The sequence below is a fragment of the Paramisgurnus dabryanus genome, chromosome 11, assembly GCF_030506205.2.
Source record: "Paramisgurnus dabryanus chromosome 11, PD_genome_1.1, whole genome shotgun sequence".
Classification (NCBI taxonomy): domain Eukaryota; kingdom Metazoa; phylum Chordata; class Actinopteri; order Cypriniformes; family Cobitidae; genus Paramisgurnus; species Paramisgurnus dabryanus.
This window is the reverse complement of record NC_133347.1, coordinates 12,615,221-12,641,164: the sequence shown is the minus strand read 5'-3', so window position 1 is coordinate 12,641,164 and position 25,944 is coordinate 12,615,221. Positions and strand designations below refer to the sequence as shown.

At 38.9% G+C, this 25,944-nt stretch overlaps 1 protein-coding gene and 1 long non-coding RNA gene across 3 annotated transcripts in view; one reads left to right on the top strand and one right to left on the bottom strand.

Annotated features, from left to right (window-relative positions):
- Nucleotides 1–25,944, top strand: part of LOC135729294 (4-trimethylaminobutyraldehyde dehydrogenase A-like) — a 318,074-nt gene that overhangs the window by 70,890 nt on the left and 221,240 nt on the right. The gene's annotated exons all lie outside the window — the stretch shown is intronic.
- Nucleotides 17,852–20,966, bottom strand: LOC135729290 (uncharacterized). Its single transcript, XR_010525645.2, has 5 exons — nucleotides 20,671–20,966; nucleotides 19,063–19,119; nucleotides 18,861–18,922; nucleotides 18,512–18,573; nucleotides 17,852–18,352 (listed from the first exon to the last, which is right to left on the bottom strand). It is a non-coding gene; the product is annotated as an uncharacterized lncRNA (long non-coding RNA).

Below are 25,944 nucleotides of genomic sequence, written 5' to 3'. Positions count from 1 at the left end.
CAAACAATCACGCTCCACATTCAAACCAAACACACTCTGTGCCAACTCATCAAACAGAAATGTAAGTCTGATGATTTTAATGTTGTTTTCAGCGCTGCTTCTGTAACTATTTTTGTAAGTGAATTATTCACATTTTCTGTCTGACAGCCAACAATTTCCAGTCAACATCCAGAGACCTTTCAAAAGCAAGTGCTACTCCAACACTTGCAAATTCTCCAGGATCCCCTTAAATATACAGCATCTGAAAACTTGTTTTGACTGTGATCAAATTTTTATGAGAAAATCTAGGCAAGCTTGCAAAAGTGAGGTGGGCTCTGAGATCACATGACCTCACATGATGAGGTGTGTTTCTTATTTTTTTTATTTAACCTTTATTTAACCAGGTGTGCACGTAGAGAACACATTCTCAATTAAAACAGCAACCTTGCCAACAGTGGCAATTATATATTACAAATTACTGTCATTTGAAAGTAATTAGTTACATTACAATATTACTGACTCTGAACTGTAATGAGTTACACTACTTTTGCGTTACTTTTGAGTTACTTTGAGTAAACAATGACTGTCAGAGTCATAAACATGGACAAATGATCTGGTAAAAGTCTGGTAAATGATGGTACACATACCAAACACAATAAAGCTAGAGCCCACTATAATACAACCTATAGCCTAATAACATGGCAAGACACGCAACCTCTTTTCATTTCTATTCTTTAATTCACTTTTAATTCAGATTCACAGCACAAACCTGGCATGCACTGGGTTGACACAACTTATCAAAAAGTGCTATTGGAGGATCAGGCCTCAAGGAATACAGCTCATTTCAGTACAATATAAGGATTACATGTAGGTTAACATATAATTGCTAAATAAAACACAGACAAACAGAGGAACACTGCTTTTTGCCAAACAATGAATATAGGCTCCCATACAAAGGCTGGTAAAAACTTTAAACAGTGATGTTTAAATGTACTATTTAAATAACCATGTTTAAGTCTACATTAATTTTATGTTGTAGTTTATGTTGCTGTTTGTAATAAAACTGTAGATAGCATAGGAATAGTCTAGCAATCTATTATGTATATGGACTGTAACCATAGCAACGTTAGCTTACCTTGTCATCATTGCTGGTGTGGTGAAATGGATTTTACTGGCAAGATTTCTAAAAGTCTCTTTACTTCTGAGGTTCACCCAGCACAGGAGACCGATAGAAACTTTCTGTTGCTTTTACTTAGTGCTCTCAGTCGCAGAATTTTGCGTATGCGGCGCTACCGGACCTGATTGCGACCACTTTAGTCAATGCTTATACAACCGCGGACTTCCCAGATTCGGTTCTTTAAGAAACGCGTCAAATACAAAATTAAAGTAAAAATTAACATGCTGCATACAGCACCTGGAAACAGACATACGCTGTGTCCCAAACCGCCTACTTCCATACTATATAGTAGGCAAAGAGTACGAGAAGTAGTGCTTTTTGCCTACTAGTATGGAAGTATGCTGTTTGGAACGCAGCCATTGCTATTTTACCCGCAGCTTTCTCCTGTGTGGATGCTGGTCGCGCGCACTGGTCAAAAATAAAAAAATTAAAATAACACGTCTATTTTTGAAATGCATTGATTGTTGTAACGCGCTCGTTACTAAGACTGTAACGAGTAAAATATTACCAAAATTTTATTAGTAATGCGTTATATTACTGCGTTACAGCAAAAACGAATATATTACTGTAATATATTATATTTTGTAATGCGTTACTCCCAACACTGCTTGCCAAGATAAATCAAGGTGCAAGACACAAAAAGTTACACATAAAATACACAGATTGCACATTAAATACACAAGGTAATAAAGTACAAGTTTTCTAGACAATAAATTAAAAATATTAATATATAACAAATACATCATCATTTGTAATAAAAGGATCTAGCTATTATTTAAAAAAATAACAGGCAACTACATAAGTAGTATATAATAATAGGCATAAGTGTGCAAGTAGATATTATGCAAATAGCAAGACTTGCAAGCAGGATACAAAAAAGACACTATAGAGCAAAGGTAGATTTAATACTAAATTATAGGAAGGGGGGGTCAGCACATGCAAAGCTCTGATAGTCGTGCTTTACAAGAGGTGAGAGAGATGGTGTTCTTAAGTTTCAGAGTCTTTTGTAACTCATTCCAATCATATGCATTTGCAAACTGGAAGGAGCTATGGCCGAAGGAAGTGTTTGCTTTTGGGAATACTTGGAAAATATATCTGCTAGAGCGCAGGTTACGAATGGGTATGGCAATGGTGAGAAAATAGTTCAAATACAGAGGGGTTTTGCGTAGAATTGATTTATAAAATATGGTACCAGTGGGTCAGGCGTCGAGTATGTAAAGAAGGCCAACCCACTAATGTCATGACACGGAAGTGGAGTAAGGACGCAAACGCAGAGTTCAAAATAAATAACATTTAATGATAAAATAGGAAACCAAAAACACGAGGAGTAAAATGACGAACAGGTAGCAAAGACAGGAACATCCAAAACATGACATTGGAAACAGACTGGGTAGTAATGACAATGATCCGGAAATGAGTGTGACACAAACACTGGTATAAATACACAAAGACTAATGACACACAGGTGGAATGAATGATGTGATAATTAACAAGTGTCCAGGTGATGACAATATAGAACAGACACAAAACATGACACGGATCACCGTGACATAACCCCTCCCTTTACGGGTGGCTACCAGACACTCACATAAAAACAAAACAAAAACAAAGTCTGGTAGCGAGAGTCCAAGGGAGGGGTGGAGGGCTTGGGGACCCTGGCGAAGCCGGCAGCCGCCGGGATGAGACCAACAGGACGGTTGGCCGGACTGCGCCAGGAGAACCGGAGCGATCGCTCCGAGAACCGAGGCAGACGAATTACCCCCCTCCTGGGAATCGTCGACGATCAGATGCCCCCGGAAGTCATCTCCCATCCCCTCGCGGAAACGGAGACCCTTTCTCGGTAGCCACCCCGGGGAAATGATCGGGCGTGGTCCGTTCCGGATCCCCCTGCGAGCAGGATGGGACCGTCGTCGACGACTAAACCGTTGGGGGACCGCCTGGGCCGATCCTCCTCCCGCAGGAGCGAGCGATCGCTCACGGTGGTCCCCAAGAGACATCGGGGCTGATGGGGAATGAACCCCGATGTCACTACTCCCCCTCGACGAAACTCCTGGGGGAGCCGCCCTCCGTGAACCTGCTGCATCCAGTTTGGCCGGATCATTTTGTCACGGCTGGAACACGAGGAAGACAGGAAAACCCAAACGCAGACTTAAAATAAAGAATACTTTAATATACACAGACACTCAGAACCAAAACACCCACGAGGGGGTAAAACATACCATAACAAACACGAGAACTAAGCTGACTAACATAAACACTGGAAACATTAAACTGCCTAAACATACACAAGACCAGGAACGGGAATGCACTAGAGACTAGCTGGGAACACAGAAGAATACCAACGCACGGAGGACAGGACAGAAGGGTATTAAATAGGGAGTACTAACAACATACACCTGTAGCTTAATCAAACATAAGGGAGCGGGAAACAATTCACGAACCCTGAGAGAAACGTGGACTGCGGAAAGGCCTGTCACACAACTCTCTCAGGGCAGACACGTACTGTCACAACCTAATCTCTCTCAAACTCGGATAAGACAAGAAATATAGAGATCAGGTCATGACAACTAATGTATAAAGATCACAATGGTGGGTGTTAAAAGAGGCATTGGTGACAAATAGGGCCGGTTGCATAAACTACTTAGACTAGTCTTACAAGTCAGTCATGTACTTTTTCAATATCGGTCATAATAAAAAGTAAGACTGATTAGCCCAAACTAATTGCTAGTTGGTCAGACTAGTCCTTATGCCACACTTTTAACTAAGCGACTACATGGATTAAAGTTCTCCGTCGTAGCGACGGATTTCCGTCGATTGCAGCGAGTCTACGACAGATTTCCGTCAGCTGCAAAATTATTAAATTAACTTTTCATAAAGACGCAGTGTATCCACCTTGTTAAGTGGAATGTGATCAAAGCCTGGAGTGGAGCGAAATCACGTTCCTCTCTCCACTGTAAGCGTTCTGTAATCATACGCACCAGATCCACTCCGGGTTTTCTGGCTGTATCTCACGTTAAGCTGAGGTAAAACTTTATTTCTGCTAGCATGGACATACTTGTAATGCAGGAAGGATCCGATGTTTTGGACATCGATAAAGGTGTATAAAACCAATGGAGATTAACTTGACTTAGCGAAATGAGGAAGATTGGCAAGCCTTTCAGTTCGTGGGCTAAGAAAATCAAACAGCCAGGTAATTTACGTGTCTTTGCACAATAAGCCTAGGGTCCTGTATTTTGGGGGTAATTGATTTGTCTCGTACATGATCGTTTTTGAATGCTACGCTGATCGAACCAGTGGCTGATACAACGAGTTTGTTAATCTCATGGGTAAACTTCACTTGGCGCCACAAGAATCAAGAGGCAGTCAGATGACATCAAAATCCCGTGAGAGCGAACCGAGAACTCATTAGACGAGACTGCTTCCGAAATGCTCTCGCAGTACTTCGATGTCATCCACCTGTCAGTTATTGCAGTTGCATGTGCACATGGTCAAGAAATGTTGACGTTTGTACATGTATCCGCAATTAAAAACAAGTGATTTTAAATTGAAACAATAACAACAGTGTTAAATGCGCTGTTTCTGTATGAGGGGAATAAGCAAGTCGCGCATTCGCTTCTCTTTGAGCTTGTGAGTATTTTTGCCGCTTTATTGTCCTTAAATACACATAAGGTTATGCGTCAAAAATCCTGTCTTTGCAAGTATCCTCAAACACGACCATTTAGGGCTTAGGAGAAAGTAAACTGCAGAAAAAAGTTACCTTTTTTGCTTATCTGTCACTAATGTAATCAAACAATTAATCTCTCACTGCTCTTGACTAAATCAATTTACTAAGATATATACATTATTGTTTATTATCCTTATTTCATCACTGACTGTTTATACGTGAGCTTGAATTTTGTTCTTGTGTAATATACGCACGTTGCGCACAATGCGTTGTTTTAAGTGCATAACATTGCGCATAAAATAGCACCTCAGCTCTGCCTCTATTGTTAAATAATAATTTGTTGATAAAGGGTACAATCATTCAATGTACAACTGTCACTATGATTACTGGCATCCTGTGCGAATTGTACACAAGTTTTATTTGAGTTGCTCGTTCAGGGTTTATATTCATACATAACGTTACTGTATTAGAGCTGTGACTGTAAGCTGTTGTGTGAGCAGAACACACCCTGGATTATTCGTTAATGTGTACTGAATAATATGATATGAAAAAGTTGTATTTGTTCACATTTTTAAATGCATTATATTTTCCATAGTTTGTTCATGTTATATAGAGTATACAAGCATTTATTAATTCATGTTTATGTCATTAAAGTAATTGATGTTAGTTAGATTATTGAAGTAAGCAGTATGGTGCATTAACTAATGTTAACAGTTTCAACCTTGATTTAAAAAAATGTATAAGTAAATGCCAAAATTAATAAGATTTACAATGAATAAATAATTAAGATTCATTAAAGGTGGTGATATTCATATTTCTTTTTATATAGGGAGTTATTTAGCTGTTTCACCTTAATCTGAAATGCCCTGCAAACTACATCTTACAGAATACATTTTTTTAGTTTGTCACAACAAGTAGATTAACATGACGGGATAACGTTTTTAACCCTTAATGCAGGAGTCACAAGTGTTTTGTTTAAGGCAGATATTAAAGATAATGGTTCAATTAAAGAACCGTGTTAAAAGTAAAGCTGTAAATTAACAAACTATTAATAAACCTATATCATATGTTGTAATTAAGTGTTAACACTGTTTATTCACAAAAAACATACTCGCACTGCTGCTGTATTTCATAGTGACAGTTGGCAACCCTATAAATGCCACAGTAGACTTTAATATGGCATTAATGGCAAAAAACATCTCCCCTTAGAATGCTATTGGTATCGCCTATTTACAAGGAATATGACTTGGCCTGAAAAAAATTTCAGTCAGAAGAATATTTTTCACTTTAATCCATGCGACTATGTTAATGCAAGTGGCCAATAGCGGCTGGTCTTAGGTGTCATGCGGCACTGCAAGAACTGATAGCCGGATGATATCAACGTACCGCAAAAGCCATTCGAGAAATCATACAGGGTAAAACATTTGTTTTGTTCTCTCTGCACTTTGAATGATCAAAGTCAGACACATTTTCTAACCAAAATGCATTGCACTGGTCTGGCAGCTGTCGGCCCAGGTGGCGACGCAAGTCGAACACACCCATATTCTCTGAAATGACATGACCTCACAGCTGCTCTGGAATCACATGACCTTACAGGTGCATTCACGTGTGGTGTGTTCAGCTTTATTCAAACCCATAATGCACCGCAATAATGTAATTTGAAAGGCTAGTAGCTGCTACCCATTCACTGTGTGCCTGGTGTCAAATGCAGGCGCTTAGTGTCCGAATTCACTGACTCGCTTTCATTCACAAATTCAAGTGGACTAATGTAGGGAATAGTAAATTGGTGTATAGGGGGCTATTTTCGGACACAGCATGACCCCACAGGTCTTGTGAGACAGGTAATCTGAGCAGAGGTGGATGGTGAAGAATTCAATTTGCCTGTTGCAGGAACTTCTTTTTTCGCAGAAGTTTGCTGAAATCCTAACAGCCTTAACAGTGCTGCTGGATTATAGACTTAAAGCGGGAGCATCACGCTTGCAAGAATGCATTTACAGAAACAAACAGTGATGTGAGAAACGTTACCATGGTTGATGAAATTCATTAGTGCACTGAGCATTTAAATATGGAAGAATGGTGCTAAGAATTATGGGAAAACATAAAAGAAAATACTCTCTTTACACTGCCACTTTAAATTCAGTTCATCTATGTCAATAAGTTGTGTCATTGCTCGCTGGTAATTTAAAGGTGCAATGTGGGACTTTTAGAAGGATCTCTTGACAGAAATGCAATATAATATACACAACTATATTATCAGTGGTGTATAAAGACCGGCTTACATAATGAACTGTATTGTTTTTTTAACATTAAAATGAGGCATTTTATCTACATACGCCACGGGTCCCCTTACATGGAAGTCACTGTCATGTTTCTACAGTAGCCCTAAATGGGCAAACTGTTCTACAGAGAACGTTTTGTCCCTGTCTCAGGCGATGACATTTTTGTCTTGTGGCAGCTACCGTAGCTTCTCATTGCATTTCAAAATTGAGGTTGGTTGCAATTTGCAATCTCACTGCTAGATGCCACTAAAACACATTACCTCTTTAAGAATGATCCCCAACTTAAAGAATTTGTCTGCTCTGACTTATCACATCCTGTAGTGTTTTTAGTGACTTTTTCGTCATTCTATACAGCGATGTGTCTGTGTTTTATAGAAACACAATCTGACATTCATGTATCTTTTATAAACCTTCCCACATTTAAAAAAAATGCAAAGATGTTTTAGTGTGTCTAGTTTTTTAAAACATGTTTAAGGGGCCATGGCACAAAACATTTTTAAGATGTCAAATAAATCTTTGGTGTTCCCAGAGCACATATGTGAAGTTTTAGCTCAAAATACCATATTAAAAATGTATTATAGCATGTTAAAATTGCCACTTTGTAGGTGTGTGCAAAAACGTGCAGTTTTGGGTGTGTCCTTTAAAATGCAAATGAGCTGATGAAATTCAAACACTGATCACAATGATGGTGGTTTGATGCAATTCAAACTCAGTTGTGCTGTGAATTATTTTCTCTCTCTCTCTCTCTCTTTTTCTTTGCACTAAATGGCAGTGCTGTGATTGAATAAATTGAATGCAGATTAAGGGGTGGTATTATTATAATAAGAGCTCTTTATGACATCATAAGGAGAGCCACATTTTAACGACCTATTTATTCATGTGCTTGTAGAGAATTGATTGAATTAATTGACATTGAGGATGAAAGAGTCACTTAGAGTCTAAAAGTGTTCTGAATCAAACAATGAGAATCTCTCAGATATGAAAAACATTTAACACTATCCAACATTTAGTTCCAAAAAGGCTTCAAATATCCAAAGTTTCCAAAGCACTTCCAAAGCACAATATTTCTGTAATGAATTTGAGAGCAGCCTGCTTGAACCACAGCTAAGAGGATGTGGAACATGAATGTTTAATCGTTGTGAGCTTGAAGTCACATCACATGCCAACTGTGTGTGCCGCCACTTTGGAGAATTACATAAACACAGTAAAAAAATGTCTCCATGCTGGTAAAGGGGGGAAATGGCAAATTTTACTTCAACATTGTAATGTTCTTCTCAGTGTTTGGTATGAATGGATCATCATTATATATTTAAAATGCAAAATTTGAACACATGAAGTTGTTTACTGTATCTCCATCTTTTTTGAATGAAGATCCTCTCCGTAATGGCATTTAGAAGTTGGTTAGGGCTGTAAAAGTCTATTGCTACTAACTAGAACATATTAAGACACCCTGCAGATTGTTAAAGCCTCCCGGAATAAATGGTAAAACAATCACTACTGGCTTTAGCAATTAACGATCACATGAATGTGTGTTGCCATGGATATAAATGGAAATGAAGTAAATGGTCTACCAGGAAGGAAGTAATATTGCATCAGTGCCAAACAAAACATCACTTAAATAACTTTATGAGGTGCAGTCCCTGCTGTGCTATAGTGCTTAGTGTTTTTGGTTGCCAGCTTGTGATCTAGGCACATGTCTTTCTGTTCACTGAACACTTTATCAGATTGCTTTGATCATCAACACCTGCAAGTCAATGTTATTCTGCTGTTACACCTGTGACATGTTCTGTCTGGTTCAAATAGATGTGTTGTAACACTAAAGTTGCAGTGATGTAATTAGACCTTGATCGCATCAGCAGTTGCCCTGGCAACAGTGCACCTGGATGTTGCGGATAAATCTAAGGGAAGCACTGCAGGCCTTTACATGTGACATTTTGCTTTATACAATACTGGAAAAAATAGGCATCAACTGACATTACAGATTTTGAAATTAAACATTTCTTGTTCTTTGTTTTGTGCAGTTAGCGTATAGTTTGCAAGCTACCAAGTTAGTTTACTACCTTAGGGTACACTTTGAGAGAAAAGGTACAAGCTGTCAGTGTTTAATGCATTTTCACCTGAGCAGGACATCCCACAGAGTAGAAAATACCTTTTTCTAATTAGAGTTAGATCCATAATGGCTGTGATTTTGGCCTGAGAAACGACAGAGTAAACTTCGTCTGGTGATGCAACGTTTTAATTAGATAAGTTAACAGGCAGGGTGTATTCCCCCAGCGCTAAAACATTTGAAACCGTCATTAAATTTATTCATTATCCCTAAGGCTGCAGTGGAGATTGATCATGACAGATCATGCAGGAGAGACTCGCACCGGAATCCAATAAGATCCGACAATCTGAACCAGAGGAGAATTAAACGGCTTTTAGAGCGGAGGGGGGAAGTCTGATAAGGAACATCAGTCAGTGACCCTAGATAAACTGAGCATAGACTTACATGATATCCCATCCAAATACCTCTGCGGGTCTGGGATGATATCATCCTATCAAAGTATTTTACGGTGAAATATGTTATCTGCGGGAAAAAGATCAAAGATGTTCTTCATAATCTCAGAATGTGAAGGATTAGAAACCATGTTGTTTTTGTTTATGAAGTATGCAAAATAAACTCGCTGAGTGTTACAGCTGTAACTTTTCTCAGATAAATCTCTTGATATGTAAATTATAAAATATGTCTGTTAATTAATAAATAATATTGAGATGTCACTCAGGTTAAGTGCATTTTTCATGATGAATGTTTGAAATCACTACTGTGGTCAATATGTGGCCATCTTCACTTGTAAATAGTTTCTAGTAAACCAATTACGTGGTTTCATGGTAAAGCATCTGTGTCAATAAATAATTAATGATGATAAAGAGGAAGACAGAAACTAAGTATCAGGTGCCAAATACATAGTTAGTGACCCTTTAAAGGTACAGTAGTGCATTACATCGTGCCACTAGAGGTACAATCTTTTAAACATGCCATTTTATAGGCACTAAAGGATTTTTTGCTGTGTTTCTCTGAGCCATAAATGCCATGTGATTTATCACTCTGAAGTTGCATGAAAATTACATCATAACAGTACCATAATAACATAAAAACAAGTCCCAAAACATCCACAAGTGACTAGTTTGATCAGTGTTGTAAAATGGAGTCAATAGGGGGAAATACTGTTTTTCTTTTTTATAAGCCTTATAAAACACTGGCATTGGCAAACTGAACTATAAATATAACAAAATATTAAAAAAAATCAAAAAAAAAATCAAATAGTATATATATCATATACTCCATGTTTTGAATCACTTATGTTTTTGTTGTCATGCTGCTTTATTTGTCTGCAAGCAAGCTGCATAAGCTTGACCTCTCGGTTTTAATAAAAGTGATTTGGTTTTAAATGACTTTGTTTATAAATGGCATGTCCCCTCAGAACTCAATTAACACAGGAACATTTTATGTTTAATGTTACGATTCAGATCACTGAAATTGATACCATGCCATAAGCTCTGTGTTTTGAATCGAGGCTCTCAAATTGATATTGCTGGTTAATAAGGCAGAAAAAATAAACAAAATCTGTCACTGAGACGGTACCCTCTAAAAAGGTCCCCATATACCATTGGCCCTGTCCCAAATGGCACACTCCGGACTTGTGGACTTCCACATGATGTAGTCATGTAGTGAAGACCTTAGTGAGGTGTTGAAGACCTTATGTTGGCCCTGTCTCAAATGGCGCACTTCATTTGGACTTTTGGTCTCGTGGCCTTAAATTGCGCGTGCTTGCTTAGTCCCATCTGTCATTTTTATGCTCCTAAGTGTGCTCATCTGCCCCCATTGCACCCTTGATGCGGTCTTCGGCGAAGCACACACTGCTGCAGGCTTCAAGCACTTTACCTACCCAGAAGTCCTTGCGAAAAAGCAATCAGACCAATCAGATGACGGCAGAGCCGGACAGTAACGGAGTACATTTACTTGAGTACAATTTTGAGGGATCTGTACTTTACTCGTGTATCATTTTTGAGGAGTACTCACGACTTTACTCAAGTACATTTGAGAGGCAAATATTGTAGTCTATTTCTATCCATAACCGTAAGTACCCGTTACTACTTCTAAAAAAAGATAGGAAAAAGAAAAATCTCAGAAACCCTCAATTTGTTGTTTCCCTTTTCTCAAACGTGATTGGATTGTCCAGGCGCCACCGATTGGGACAGCCTATGAGCAATCACCTTCAGCTTTCTGTCAAAGTCACCATGGTCAGATTTAGATAAGAGACGAAACCATGGACAAAAAAATGGTTTTAGAATGTGCCAACTTGTGGCCCGACCATGCCAGACTATTTCAATTTTTTGCACAAGTTAATGATAGTTTTCACTTCAAGTGTTTGCTGTGTTTACCAAAACAAAACTTTATCACCGCATACAAAAATCAACCCCTTGAGCGGCAGGGATCACTGGTGATCCCAGATTATTGTTGTTCAAAATTAATCACTCGTCAAAACATCACACTTGATCTGGACAAACTTGATCAGCATCACAAGAAAGGTTAAAGACTCCATGTTGGATATTTTACCACTGTTTATGATTAAACTGGTTTGCAGTGATATTAATTTCTTAATTTATGCCGGGAGTGCAAAATAATTAATCTGTAACGTTCGTTATTTTGAATAGAAATCACCACCCGTAAAACATTCATTCTTGTCTTCTCCGGTTTATTTGTGTTCAAATACATAAAATATACAGAATCCGCCAGGGCTATTAGTACAATGGTGCACATATTTGGAGAAATAATGATTATTCATCACATGTTAGTTAGATATTTAGTCATACAGAATACGATTTCTATTCATTTTCCACTGAATTATGCGATCTGAAGAGCTCTAACAGTGAACGGAGCTAGATGTGTGTCTCCTCTTCCTAGTTTGCCTTTCTGGTTTGTCTCAAAATACGACTTGTTGACTCGCTTCAAGGGTCCCTAAGGTCTGTGTGGCCTCTGAGGAACTCCACAAGTCCAAGTGTGCCATTTGGGACAGGGCCATTTTGGGACAGACTCCAGCGTCATGCCGGAAATAGAAAATAGAAATAGAAGTTGCCTATCATTGTGAACTCCTCCCATCCGTCATCTGATTGCCCTTTCGCAAGGACTTCTGGGTTGGTTCGCAGAAGACCCCATCAAGGGTGCAAAGGGGGCACTGATGAGCATACTTCGAAGTGTAAAAATGACAGATGGGTCACCCTACGGACTCGTAGAGTAAGTGAACACATGCAATTTAAAGCCAGAGACCAAAAGTCCACATAAAGTTAATTAAATAAGTAATATTAAGATGTCACTCAGGTTCAGTTAATTTTTTATGATGAATGTCTGAGATATTTGGGACAAGGCCAAATATTCAGGTACAAATATGTACCTTTGATGTCCCTATATATACCTTTAACGTCTTAGGCGTCACCCCACCCTATTGAGTTAAATTTACGCTCTTGGAGGTTTCAAACGATATTGAAAAGCATACTGCTGGTGGGACAGTGACATTTAGCAGGATATACATTTTTTTGAGGCACACTCTCTTCATAAATGAATCAATTACTTTCCCTACATAATTAAAACACTGTTGAAATGTCTATTCTGGAGGCTTAGACCTTTCCAACGATATATAGTTTGTAGTGATAGATTAAAATTTACATTAACAATATTTTGGTAAACTTAGGTGTCCCGTATTCGGGACGGCGACGCTTAAGGTACTTAATATGCACCCTTTAGGTACAAAGGTATACTTTTTGAAAGGGTACTGTCCACTTTTGTAAATTTTTTCTAAAAGTGTAACTCTCTTTTAGTCAGTAGCTTTTTTAAATAATTTTAAAATAGTTTTTTTTTTGTTTGGCAGACAGTGTGTATCTGTATTCCAGACAGCGTAGGGTAACCAGGTTAGGGATGAGTGTACAGGTAATTCGTTTCAGTTTAAGGAAAGATTGAACCAATTGAAATTGTTTATTCTGATGCACTTGCAAATGAATTTAGAGACCTGCTTATGCGCAGATATGAGCTATAATCAGGTTTTCCATTTGTATTCAACAGTCGACACTATATCCCCTGATGAGAAATGCTACAGATTAATCCCTAACCAAAAAAAAAAAAAAAAACGTAAACAACTTTGGACACAAAATCAAAGAAGCGAATCTATTATGTTTTCTATGTGTGTGAAATTATAAGGATTATCTTGAAAGGGCCTTATTAAACTATCAACAACAGTCTTCACCCTCAATCTTCCGTCATGCTATAGAGTCTTTTCACAAATTGCTGTGTCAATAATGAGTTTGCCTGGAAAGCGTCTCTGTAATACTTATTAAACCGCATAAAAGGAGTTCAAAAACAATCCTACGTGACCAGAATTGTCTGCCTTTGTTTAAGAAGATAGCCTTAAACAAGGCAAACAATATTTCACAAAAGATTGTTAACTTGTTGTTGTGCATGTAATGTCATCTCGGGCTGTCACGGGAATGGGCGTACAGTAATACATAATTCAAATATTGTTATACTTTTAATTGTGTGCATCCGCTCCATAATGCAACCTGGAACATTAATAGAAATGGGAATGTTTTGAGGATGAATACATTTCGTGTAATAAGGGTGTCTCTTTATCTTCTCACCGGAGTTAATGATGTTCTTGAGTATTTGACAATGTGTCGTTACGAGGATGGAGTACTCGGTTAAACATACCTGAATAGACAATTCAGACTTTATCTAAACATGTCCTCCAGTCAGTATGGTTCATTAGCACATTTAAATGAAGCTGATGTCAGAATAATAAAAATACAACATTAGAAACTGCAAAGGTCTGAATGAATAATGAAGAGATAAAGCAATCAGAATGAAGAAGCAATAATGCAGTATTCTTCATGGGCATTTAAATGCATAAATCACAGCTAATTGACGATAATTACCGTCTTCACAATCCTTGGCGTTTTGTTCTGTTATATAATACTATAATACCGCTGCTCTATTGAAATTATATTCTACTCTGCTTTCTCGGTTAGGGGCCATTAAAGATATTATTCCTATTCTGTTTGACCCATGCCATCCGTTCCAGTGCTTCTTCCCCATCGCATGCAGATTTCCAAATCAGTGTTTTTGATATATTAAATTGGCGAGAGACTTACAAAGGGCCAGATAACCCATACTGCCATCTCTTATCACTGTGGTGACGAGAAAGTAGATTTTGATGAGCTGGGACTGATGAAAGTGATAATGATGAGCTGTCAGTCAACAGCAAAAGAAATGTTTTAAAGAGTAATATTTTTCACTTGCAATTATTGGCCTGCGAAAGGAAGGTTTGCGGAAATGAGCCGTGCGACTGTGGTCCACTGCAGAGCTGTCTCGGTGAGTAAATGAGGTACTTAGGGACAATGAGTATCACAGTCTCATTACTGGCTCATTTTCAGCATTACTTTATGTTGACGAATGACGGCCTCATAAATATTCGACTTCATTCATAAATATTCATATTATATACGTCTTTTGTACAAAACTGCAACGAGGAACTTGCAGCAAATGCATGCATTTTATAAATGTCTGTTTGAACTGCTAAATACATTAGCATTTATATTTCAAATGTCAAGACAAAGGAGGATTGTAAAAAATGATGCCTAATAATCTCTTGCCATGGAAAATCTAAATGGGGCTAAAGAACCGTAAGTAATGGAGTTTCAAAGTCACGTCAGGACTTTTAAATGAATGTTCCTTACTGCGTTGTAAAACATTTTCTGCTGCCTTCAAATTTTAATTGTGATCAAACTGACTGTTCAAGTCATTCTAACTCTTTTGAAATCTTGACTAGCAATGAGTTCACTGAGTTCACAATATTTTTTAGGTAAATCATACCTTTTTTAAATTTCATTTCAACTAAAGGCCAGTTCACACTGGTCAGACAACTACCAACTCCAACAGACACCAACAGATCCCAACAGACACCAACAGACAACCACATTCTAAAGTCTCATTGACTTTGATCCAACAACTGCCAACAGGGGTTTCACACTGGTCAGACAGACTCCAAGTCTGTTGGAGTCTGTCTGACTAGTGTGAAGTGGCCTTTAGTTTTTTAAGTTGATCAGGGATGAGTTGCTGTAGCTTATTAAACAAGTTAAAATTGTTTAAAGGAATGCTAATTTTCCAGCTTCCCTAGAGTTAAACATTTGATTTTTACCTTTTCGGATCTCCCGGTCTGGCGCTACCACTTTTAGCATAGCTTAGCATAATCCATTGAATCTGATTAGACCATTGCGCTAAAAAATAACCAAAGAGTTTCAATATTTTTTCCTATTTTAAACTTGACTCTTCTGTAGTTACATCGTGTACATGCAATGATATTACGCAGCAGCCGAAAATAGTCCCCTTAGTATCTTTCAATGGAAGGGGACTATTTTCGGGCACTGCTTAACTCTTTCCCCGCCATTGACGAGATATCTCGTCAATTAAGAGAAAACGCTTCCCCGCCAATGACGAGATTTTCCGTCTTTCCGCAATACCACTATTATTCCGCAACCTTCCGCAACTTTTTAAAACCGGAAGTATTGCCCTATGGCAAGCTGCTGCATGTCTGTGTCTGTTTTAAAGATCGCTCTGGATGGGATCTCTATGAAAAGTCAGTCCCAAAAATTGAATTATTTTTGCTTTTTGCTCAAAATATGGTGTTTTTGCAAAAACCTACCCATATTCAAAAGCTGATTGCAAAAGAACCACTAAAGGTAGGATGAAACGGTTTTTTTTTGTTTGAAAGCAGAGGGTCTGTTCTTTCATTTGGTATATTGTATGTTTATTTATTTAAAGAAGAACATTTTCTGGAAGGCATTAAACTTTTGTGAAAATCATGAAAAACGCTGGCGCTGGCTGGCAACTTTTTTTTAAAACGCTGGCGGTGAAAGAGTTAATATCACTACGCTTGCTGCAGCCATGTTACATCAGCAAAGTCCTTGATTATTACACCAGAATGAGAGTATAGTTCCTAGCCATATCTACCTAGAAAATCACAACTTTTAATTTTCTGTCGGTCTTAGTACACGATGTAACTACAGAAGAGTCAAGTTTTAAATAGGAAAAATATCGAAATTCTTTGGTCATTTTTCGGTGTGATGATAATGGTCTAATCAGATTCAATGGATTATGCTAAGCTATGCTAAAAGTGGTAACCCAAGACCTGGAGATCAGCTGAATGGATTCCAAAACGGTAAAAATCAAATGTTTAACTCTAGGGGAGCTGGAAAAGATAAAGTATATTTTCAAAATTAAGTGTCCCTTTAACTTATTTTAAAAGGTGGAAAGAACGTAAAAATATTTAAAAATGTAAAATAATATCTTGAAATGACTTGTAAAGCCAATTTGTGCAAAAAAAATTACTGCAGCTTACAGTATTTTCTTTAATTTGTAAATTTTTTTGTAACATAATACAGATTTATAAATTGAGCTGTTAAATCAGATTCTGTGAGAATTTTTTAATTAATTAATTAACTTTTTAACAAGCAAAAAATAAGTCAACACAATCTCATTGCAGTTCTTATGTATTTTCATCCCTGTATCACGAAATTATGTACCTATAGTCACGTAATTTTGTAAATGTTTTCTGTGATACTGACACGTTTTTCCGCCTTTTTGCGTGAACATGTCACGTATTTGTTACTCAACTGTTTTGTCCTATTTTCAAACCATTGTGTCTTCGGTTTATGGTTAGATCTGGTGTTTGTGTTAGGATATAACTTTAAGTATTGGATTCAACCTTTTTTCATGATTTATTTTTTATAATTGTTGCCTGGCAGGGTCGGAGTTGGGTTTAGGTAAGGATGTCATTTTATGTAAATCTAACCCTTAACTGAAGCCACAATGGTAAGAAAATAGGACAAAACAGTTGAGTAACAAGTACGTGACAGTGACACGTTCACAGAAATATGTGACATGTTCACGCAAAAAGGTGGAAAAACGTGTCAGTGTCACGGAAAACACTCACAAAATTACGTGACTATGGTACGTAATTTTGTGATAATGGGTTGGTATTTTACGAGGTGGCTAATATGCATGAATTTGTTTGCCTAATTCATACTTTTTTTTGCTCTGTGACTTTGGGTTTAAGGATGGGTTTAGGGGTGGTGTATTATTATTGCTTTTACGAATAATTATACGTTTTTGTTCAATTCACTTCATATGAATTCATACATATTAGCCAACATGTAAAACACGTACAAATACCTAAAGAGATCAGGTTGGAAAAGTATACGTAAAGTAACCTGCAGTTTTATGTTTCAAACAGAGATGGCGATAGAGAGGCATACAAGCTGAAGGAAGTTGAAGTAATGTAAAAGTTGTCATGACTTCACTGTTAACGATTTCCCTGTATTTTTACAGTACGGTACTGGCAGCACGGTTGCCAGTAAGTTACTGTATTTTGGTTTTACAGTACTGTACTGTAATACCATTTTACAGTACACAAACTAGTACTGTATAGTTACAAAGCAGTACTGTACTGTAATTTTACAATATTTTATTACAGTAGTCTATTTTTACAGTAATTTACTGTAATGTCTATATTGACCCATAAATACTATTTATTACTTATTACAGTTAATACAATAATATTATATAAAATAGCTAGATATTTAGGTTTAAATCTATAGTTATTAATATGGTAAAAATGCTATCCTTGACATGACATAATGAATTAAAAGGCAATCCAAGCAATGTTTGTATCAAAATTTTATTTAAAAAACATTTAATCGAAACAAAACATATTTAAAACAAGATTTTAAACAATAATAAACATATAATCAAGTAACATAAAATAAAATCAACAAGTATAAACAAGTTTGGAGACCCCTGCTGTAACATATTTAACTCTGGCAAATAGAACACTCTTCCATAGTTTGAAGTTTTCAGTTTAAAGTCCATCATCGACTAAAAGGTAACATTTCACTGTGGTAAAAAGAACACTGGCCCATAGTTTTAAATATTCTACTTGAATTTCATTTAACACTAAAAATAAATGCATTAAACTGTGGCAGACAGACCACAGTGGCCTTTACTTTGAAGTCGTCCATTCGAACTCAATCAGGGACTGCATGAAGCTGTTCACATGGGGGTTAATGGCCACAGCTTTTCTCTGCACCAAGTTCCTTGTCTTTTTGCTTGCTCCTTGTCTGGATGTGCACTTTTTCCCATCTTTGGAATTAATTATATCCAGAAACCTGTTAGAAATATCATAAACATTAAGTCAACAAATATAAGATAGAAAAAGATTCTTAAAAAACTAAACTCAGCCTTGAATTTACTCCTATTCTGAAACCTTTTGCTCTTATTCTACTGTTCCACACCTAATTACATTAAAATACAGAAGATTCACTTACCGCTGAACAAACTCTTTCCTCAATGGACAGCATCCACCTGGATCATGTCATGATTGAATGTCCTGAACAGAAAGTACAATTGTTACTGATTTGGACACAACTTTTTATTCTGAAAACAAAATCTTTTGTCAATAAAGTCCAGGGACACCTCTGCTAAATAAATACAATTATTAAATTAAATTTCTTATAACCAAAGTCTGAATATTTCTGTTTGTATATTTCTACATGGCAAACTAAGACAATTGTGTACATGTTGTGTATGGTCGTGTTACAGTGTTGTGTGTGGGAATTGTGAATGAGTGTATACATGGGTATTTAAAGAAACTGTAGTGGTAAAGTGCAAACTTACCGAACAATGTGCTTGGTGTGTGTCTGGTGTCACCCGTTGTGCCTCCACATCTGCCTTAACTCCTGAAAAGTGCAATGACACTCATGTAAACTACAAATAAAAAGTGATCAGCACATTCCTGTGTACTTTTACATGTGACGTGAAAGCATTTAATATTGCAGTCAAAAAATACATGACTTGTAACTGTACATCATGTACTTGCCTGGTGCCTTTAAAGATGATCCATCTTACCCAATCCGACTTACAAGCAATGGTAAGACTGTAAAAAAGACAAATGTTACAAAATCTGTTAGCCATAGAAATAAGTAGACATTGTGAAGGAAATGGTAAAAGAAAATTTAGTAACACTTTACTATAAGAGTTTATTCCTTAACATTTGGTAATGCCTTAGCTAATATGAACTAACAATGAACAATATATTTTACAACATTAATAATATTTGATAATGTTCATTGTGCAGAGACAAAGTGATTGATTTAAAAATGTATTAAGTGTTTAAATCTAATATCATGCTATGCTAACAAATAAAACATTACTGTAAGTGTTAAGTCAGTTGTAAAACATTATATATATACATATATATATATATATATATATATATATATATATATATATATATATATATATATATATATATATTAGTTGTTATATTATATATAAATATCTAAATAAGTCTTTTTTAATTATTATTCTATAACATCTTGTCTACAGAAAATCTCTGAAAATGTCTCGTTTACTGCAGAAAATAGCGATTTATAGTGACAAGGTAAAAGGACTGTCCCTTTAATGTTTTACCCGGACGGCTGCGGTGTAACACTATTTCACGCAAAGTTTTTTAACAAGTTAGTAGCTAGCTGCTCACTTTAAAGATAAACATGATCGCCTAAATCTGAGCAATCCTGGTGATGCCAGTTTCCTACACGATGTTATAATGGACTATTTTACATCCAGAGTTGAAGGATCAGATGACAGAGACGAGAAGACAAAGGTACGTAAATGCGGAGCCCATTCTCTTTTCGTGCATTGATTTGATGTGTTTTGGAAACTTATATATACAGCGTGTAATGCATCTGAAGTGGTGGAAACAATATGCCATAAAAATGTATTGGACAACTTACTGGGCGTGTAAAACGCTTAAGAGAAGATATTCTCTGCTTTTGCTGATATAACGTAATATAATAACAACAACAATAAGCGCGGCAATCCCTTTCGTTCATCTGATATTAAGATGAGCCCAGGTCTGAATTATATTTGGTCGAAGTTAAAGCTGCGATGAGTTCGATGCATGTATCCAGTTAAATATGAGGTTTCTTGTTTTCACTTCTGTGGAGTAGTTCGGTACTATGCTGTGTACGGGGTGTCAAGTCCTATCTGTTTTACAACCACGAGTCAGCCTTGCCAAACAGTCGAACTTAATACTTTTCTCTGACGCTAACGTTAACTGAACGGATGAAACGCCGAGATAAACGACCGTTATGCTGGGACCGCAAGACCGCGCTGGCGGGTTGTCTTTGTCCATTTCGTTAAAAATAGTTTCATTGTCACCACACTTTCAACACAATATAAACTCAACAAACCGTCATAATTTAGTTAAAACAACCCTATATTCATTAAAAAAGGTGTAAAGCGAGTTAAAGCAGCGGTAGACATCTGTGTGTAACGTGAGCTTACTTTCTGAGGGAGATTGAAACTTTGTTGGCGACCGTTTTTCTCTCTCATTGCACGTTTAAAACAATATTGTGACAAACTATTGACAACATTCTTAAACTAAAAATTAAGTTTTCATGAAACAGAAATATTTCAAACTTACCGAACTGACAGAAATCAATCGTCCTCCTTCAGCTGCAGCCAAGAGTTGTGCGCTCCCTCTGTCTGTGTGATTTGACGTTGGCGCACTTTCTCTGATTATTGCAAGTACACCTGGCACATTACAGCAATGGCTACAGCAAGGTTACATCAAGACCAAAATATACTGTAAAATGTTCCCGCTCAAACAAATTTACCCAGAATGCATTATGAACTGCAGTACTGTACTGTAATGTACACATACAGTATAGTACTGTGGATTTTTACAGTACAGTGCTGCTAAATCTACAGCGACATCTAACAGTGTTGTTAGTCATGTAATGTTTTACAGTGTGCTGTAAAAATACAGTTTTTGAGGATGGTTTGGCCAATGTTTTTTAAGCTTTTGCCAAGTTCAGTGCGTCTATCAGGAATAGTGTTAGTCCACGATCAAACTCATCTGTGACATGACAATCCTTCCTGTGTCAGGTGCATTGATGTGGCTGTCCATACATTTTAAACCTGTAACATTTTTTGTAGGTCTGTTTCTGTTCTTCATCTTTTGAAATCACATGATGACAATATGTGGGACACTGGCCGCCAGAAGCAGCATCTCTCCTTGGAACACTTGTGAAAATATCTATTCTGGGAAGTGGGTTAATGGTAACAAGAAGTAAATTCATTTTAATAAATAAACAGTGTTGTGTGTATTCTGGGAAGTGGGTTAATGGTTAAAGAAAGTCGATTTTTTTTTTATGAATAAACAGTGTTGTGTGCAAAGTGTTGATTACCTGTGGAATGTGTTGAGGAAAGGACCACACTTACAGTACACTACAGGCAGAAATGAGAAAATCTGTCTCAGTATGTGACGGAAATGAGGCCGGGGGTCTTGGTTTTCATTTTTGTATTTATTAGCCAGAAGTGGTTTTTATATTCCATGTGCAATATTTATTTACATCCAAAAGCTTTTTTCTCAGCAGGAGCAGCTAGCAGAACGAATACCGGCACATTTAATCGCAATCTTGTGCCCCCGATACAAATGTCATCCCTATTTTTCATGGCTGAAAATCCAATTATCAAACTAGCTGAAGTTGTCGTACAAAGTTCAACCCAGCAACACAACAGCTTGCGAAAATGGGATTTTTTTTAACATGCTGTTCATAATTGAATTTGCTTCTCTGATTGTCGTCACAGAAGTTCAGTCTGAATTTAAAGACTTTTAGTGTGCATGTGAATTGGTAATGGTGCAGGGATTCGGAAAGCATTTACTGTAAATGTCTTTGTCTGATTGTCTTGATGTGACTTAAAAATGCATAATTATATAGTGGAGCACAGATAAATGGACGCTTTCCAAAAGTCTTAATGAATAATGTGAGTCTGTAAAGCAATTATTTAAGGGTTGTTGTAGGTTGGCATCTGTTTTCATGACCTAGTAGATATAAATGGATCATCCTATCATCTCTTGGTGTTTTATACAGGAAGAATTGTAAAGATTGGGAGCAGCATGGATTATGAGTCAATTTACAGTAGTAAATGATGAATTTTGGTTTAAGATTTGAGGACAGAATCACTCAAACCACCAGGGAAATAAGATTTTGACAAGACATGAAATCTGTTTTTCAATTTCCTATCAGAAGTATTAGTCACGTTGTGAAGATTGATCTTAAATATGGCATAAGATTAGTTGTATTTTAATTTGCTGTGATATTTCCCCCCATAAATCTTTACTTTTATGTATAAGGGCTCGACAATAAGGATGGCCCAGGGCCAGCTTGAACCATGCTCGGGTTGAGAGAACTGTGGGCCAATTCAGCACCGAAAGTTTATCTTTTGTACGTGTTTTGAGGCCTAGCCAATTTAAATATTTAATCAAAGAAGACACAATCATGTTAGGATTTGTAGAACGAACCCAAACGCAGACAGAGGGATGTACACTGAAGACTTTTATTAATTAACAAAAACAGAAAACAAGACCCACGAGGGGGCAAAACAACATAAACAGGGTAACAATAAACAGATGGATAGTACACTAAACTGGACAAGATACAAAACTACACTAAACCATAAACTTGACTTCACACTAGATATGGAATAACACTAGACTGGACTTAACAGCAGAACACAGTACTCACAGGTATGGAAACAAATGCACAAGCACAGGACAAGGAATACAAGAGGATTATATAAGGGAGCAAATCAAGGGGGGAACAGGTGACATGAATCAAATGATGATGGGATGATTAATGGGGAAACAAGTAGGCGGGGTCAGGAGACGAGACAGAAAGCACATGGCCTAAATAAACAAGGCCAGTGCTTTCACACAAAACAAGGGTCTGTCATGATTCTGCCACAAGACTAGATTAAATAAAGGACAGGAGGGCAGAACCATGACAGAATCCCCCCCTAAGGGAGCGGCTTCCAGACGCTCCCCAGGGGAACACTAGACAGGAGACAAGACAGACTGACAGGCAGACAAAAACCAAGAAAACATGACAAACATGCAGAGGGGCAGACAAGAGTACACTACAAAAGGGTTGGGGTGACACAATAAAAACAACAAACAAGGGAGGGGGGGCGGAGGCAAAACAGAGTTCACAAAGGGAGGAAGTCCAGGTAGGGTGGAGCTGGGTGGGCAAGGGGTCTTGGGTGCAGGGGTAGTGGAGGGCTTAGGACGAGGAGTCCGGGCAGGCTTGGTGGGGATCTTGGAGGGAACAAGCTTGGTGGGGGATGCAGACTTGGTAAGGGGTACAAACGGAGGCACGGCAGGATTCCAGGGCGTGGTAGGGGTAGACGAGGGAGCAGAAGGGGACAAGCCAGGACTCACAGGGTAGGGGAGTTCAGGGAGGACATGGAGACAGTAACAGGGGAACAGGCAGACAAACTGGATGACAGTGCAGGGGAGAAAGCAACTGAAGGAGCCGGTGAGACAGGGGGCGCTGCGGCCGGCAGCGGAGACGAGACAGGGACCGTGACAGGGGGCGCTGCGTCCGGCAGCGGAGACGAGACAGTGACAGGGGGCGCTGCGTCCGGCAACGGTGACGAGACAGGGACAGTGTCAGTGACAGGGGGCGCTGCGTCCGGCAGCTGAGACGAGACAGTGACAGGGGGCGCTGCGTCCGGCAGCGCAGACGAGACAGTGACAGGGGGCGCTGCGTCCGGCAGCGCAGACGAGACAGGGACCGTGACAGGGGGTGCTGCGTCCGGCAGCGCAGACGAGACAGGGATCAAGACAGGGGGCGCTGCATCCGGCAGCGCAGACGAGACAGGGACCAAGACAGGGGCTGCAGCGGTGGCTGCGCAGACGGCAGGGGCTGCAGCGGTGGCTGCGCAGACGGCAGGGGCTGCAGCGGTGGCTGCGCAGACGGCAGGGGCTGCACTGACGGAGAAATCAACCCCCTCCTCCTCCTCTTCTTTCTGGGGCGTGGCGCAGATGCCGTGGCGGGCGAGGGGAGAGCTGTGGTGGGAGCAACAGGTTCTGAAGAGGACCCCTCGGATGGTGACTCCCACGATACTCTCCGCTCTCGCTTACCACGTAGCGACATGGGTGGGGAGGAGCTCTCAGGGGCCGAAGGAGGAAGACTCGGGTCGTCAGACGCCACCACTCCCAAGATACATCCCTCCGGGATAGATGGCAGCGTGGCAGATGGTGATGCCATGGTGGGTACCTGAAGCTCCTCCCGACACAACTTGTCCACCACCTCATGGAACGGGCAGCGGATAAGCTCCTCCCGTTCAAGCAAGGGAGGAGGGACGTTGAGCCCCGCGATGAAATAGGAGTTGAGGAGGGTCTCTGGCAACAACACCCTCCTCGCTTCCACTGCCTGGGCGTACCCCCTCAGGGACCTCTCCTGCTGAGGAGGAAATGGGGCCTTGCCCATCTTCATGTCGGCGGCAGTCGACTGCCACCACAGTTCAAGGTCAGCCGACTGCCGCCTGGCGGGACGACACGGGTTGTCTGCTGGGTTCTGAATTGGCTTGTGCATTCTGTTAGGATTTGTAGAACGAACCCAAACGCAGACAGAGGGATGTACACTGAAGACTTTTATTAATTAACAAAAACAGAAAACAAGACCCACGAGGGGGCAAAACAACATAAACAGGGTAACAATAAACAGATGGATAGTACACTAAACTGGACAAGATACAAAACTACACTAAACCATAAACTTGACTTCACACTAGATATGGAATAACACTAGACTGGACTTAACAGCAGAACACAGTACTCACAGGTATGGAAACAAATGCACAAGCACAGGACAAGGAATACAAGAGGATTATATAAGGGAGCAAATCAAGGGGGGAACAGGTGACATGAATCAAATGATGATGGGATGATTAATGGGGAAACAAGTAGGCGGGGTCAGGAGACGAGACAGAAAGCACATGGCCTAAAAAAAACAAGGCCAGTGCTTTCACACAAAACAAGGGTCTGTCATGATTCTGCCACAAGACTAGATTAAATAAAGGACAGGAGGGCAGAACCATGACACAATCAATGCCCTACTAACACATTGTTTTGAAAGATTTGTGTGTGCACACGAAGGCAAAGCCGCATCTCAAGGCTTCAGACAATACAGAAATTCAACCACGTTCATGTTTTCTTGCACTTCTAGCACATGTTTACACAAAACTCTCAATGTGCCGCAATTATCCTCATAGACATAATCAATGACAGTATGTCTTTAGTAAATGTGAACAGTTTAGAAATAAAAGCGTCTAAAGCTGCATGCACACCGCCAGCGACTAGCAAGCGACGTGATTTTATTCATTTCAATATGAAGTTTGGTGATTTTCGACAGGCGACTTTTGGGAGCAACAACCAATGAGAGTGATGCCCCATTCAGACAGACAGCGATCAGCAGTAGCAGAGCGATGCGATCTCATTCATTTCAATGGAAACCGGGCGACTTCCGAGGGCACGAGCGAAAGTGACCGTTGGCAACCGTATGGGCGTGTCCAGCGACGCAAGAAAGTAAAGAAAAGTTTAACTTTATACAAATGTCGAGCGAATGTCTTGAGCCACTACCAATGAGAATGAAGCAGTGGAGTTCACGTCATCCTTCTCTCATCTGTTACTGGCGTGTATGGTACTCATTTGTTTATGACAAGGAGATTTAGAAACCCTCATTGAAAGATACAAGCGACACACAGCGATAACATCGCTGGCTGGCTGAATGCAGCTTGAAGCAGTGGAGTTCACATCATCCGTCTTTCGCCATTTACTAAGATGACGGATAAGGGCCATAACTATATTAGCATCCACATCACCTGACAATAACGATAACTTTATGCAAAT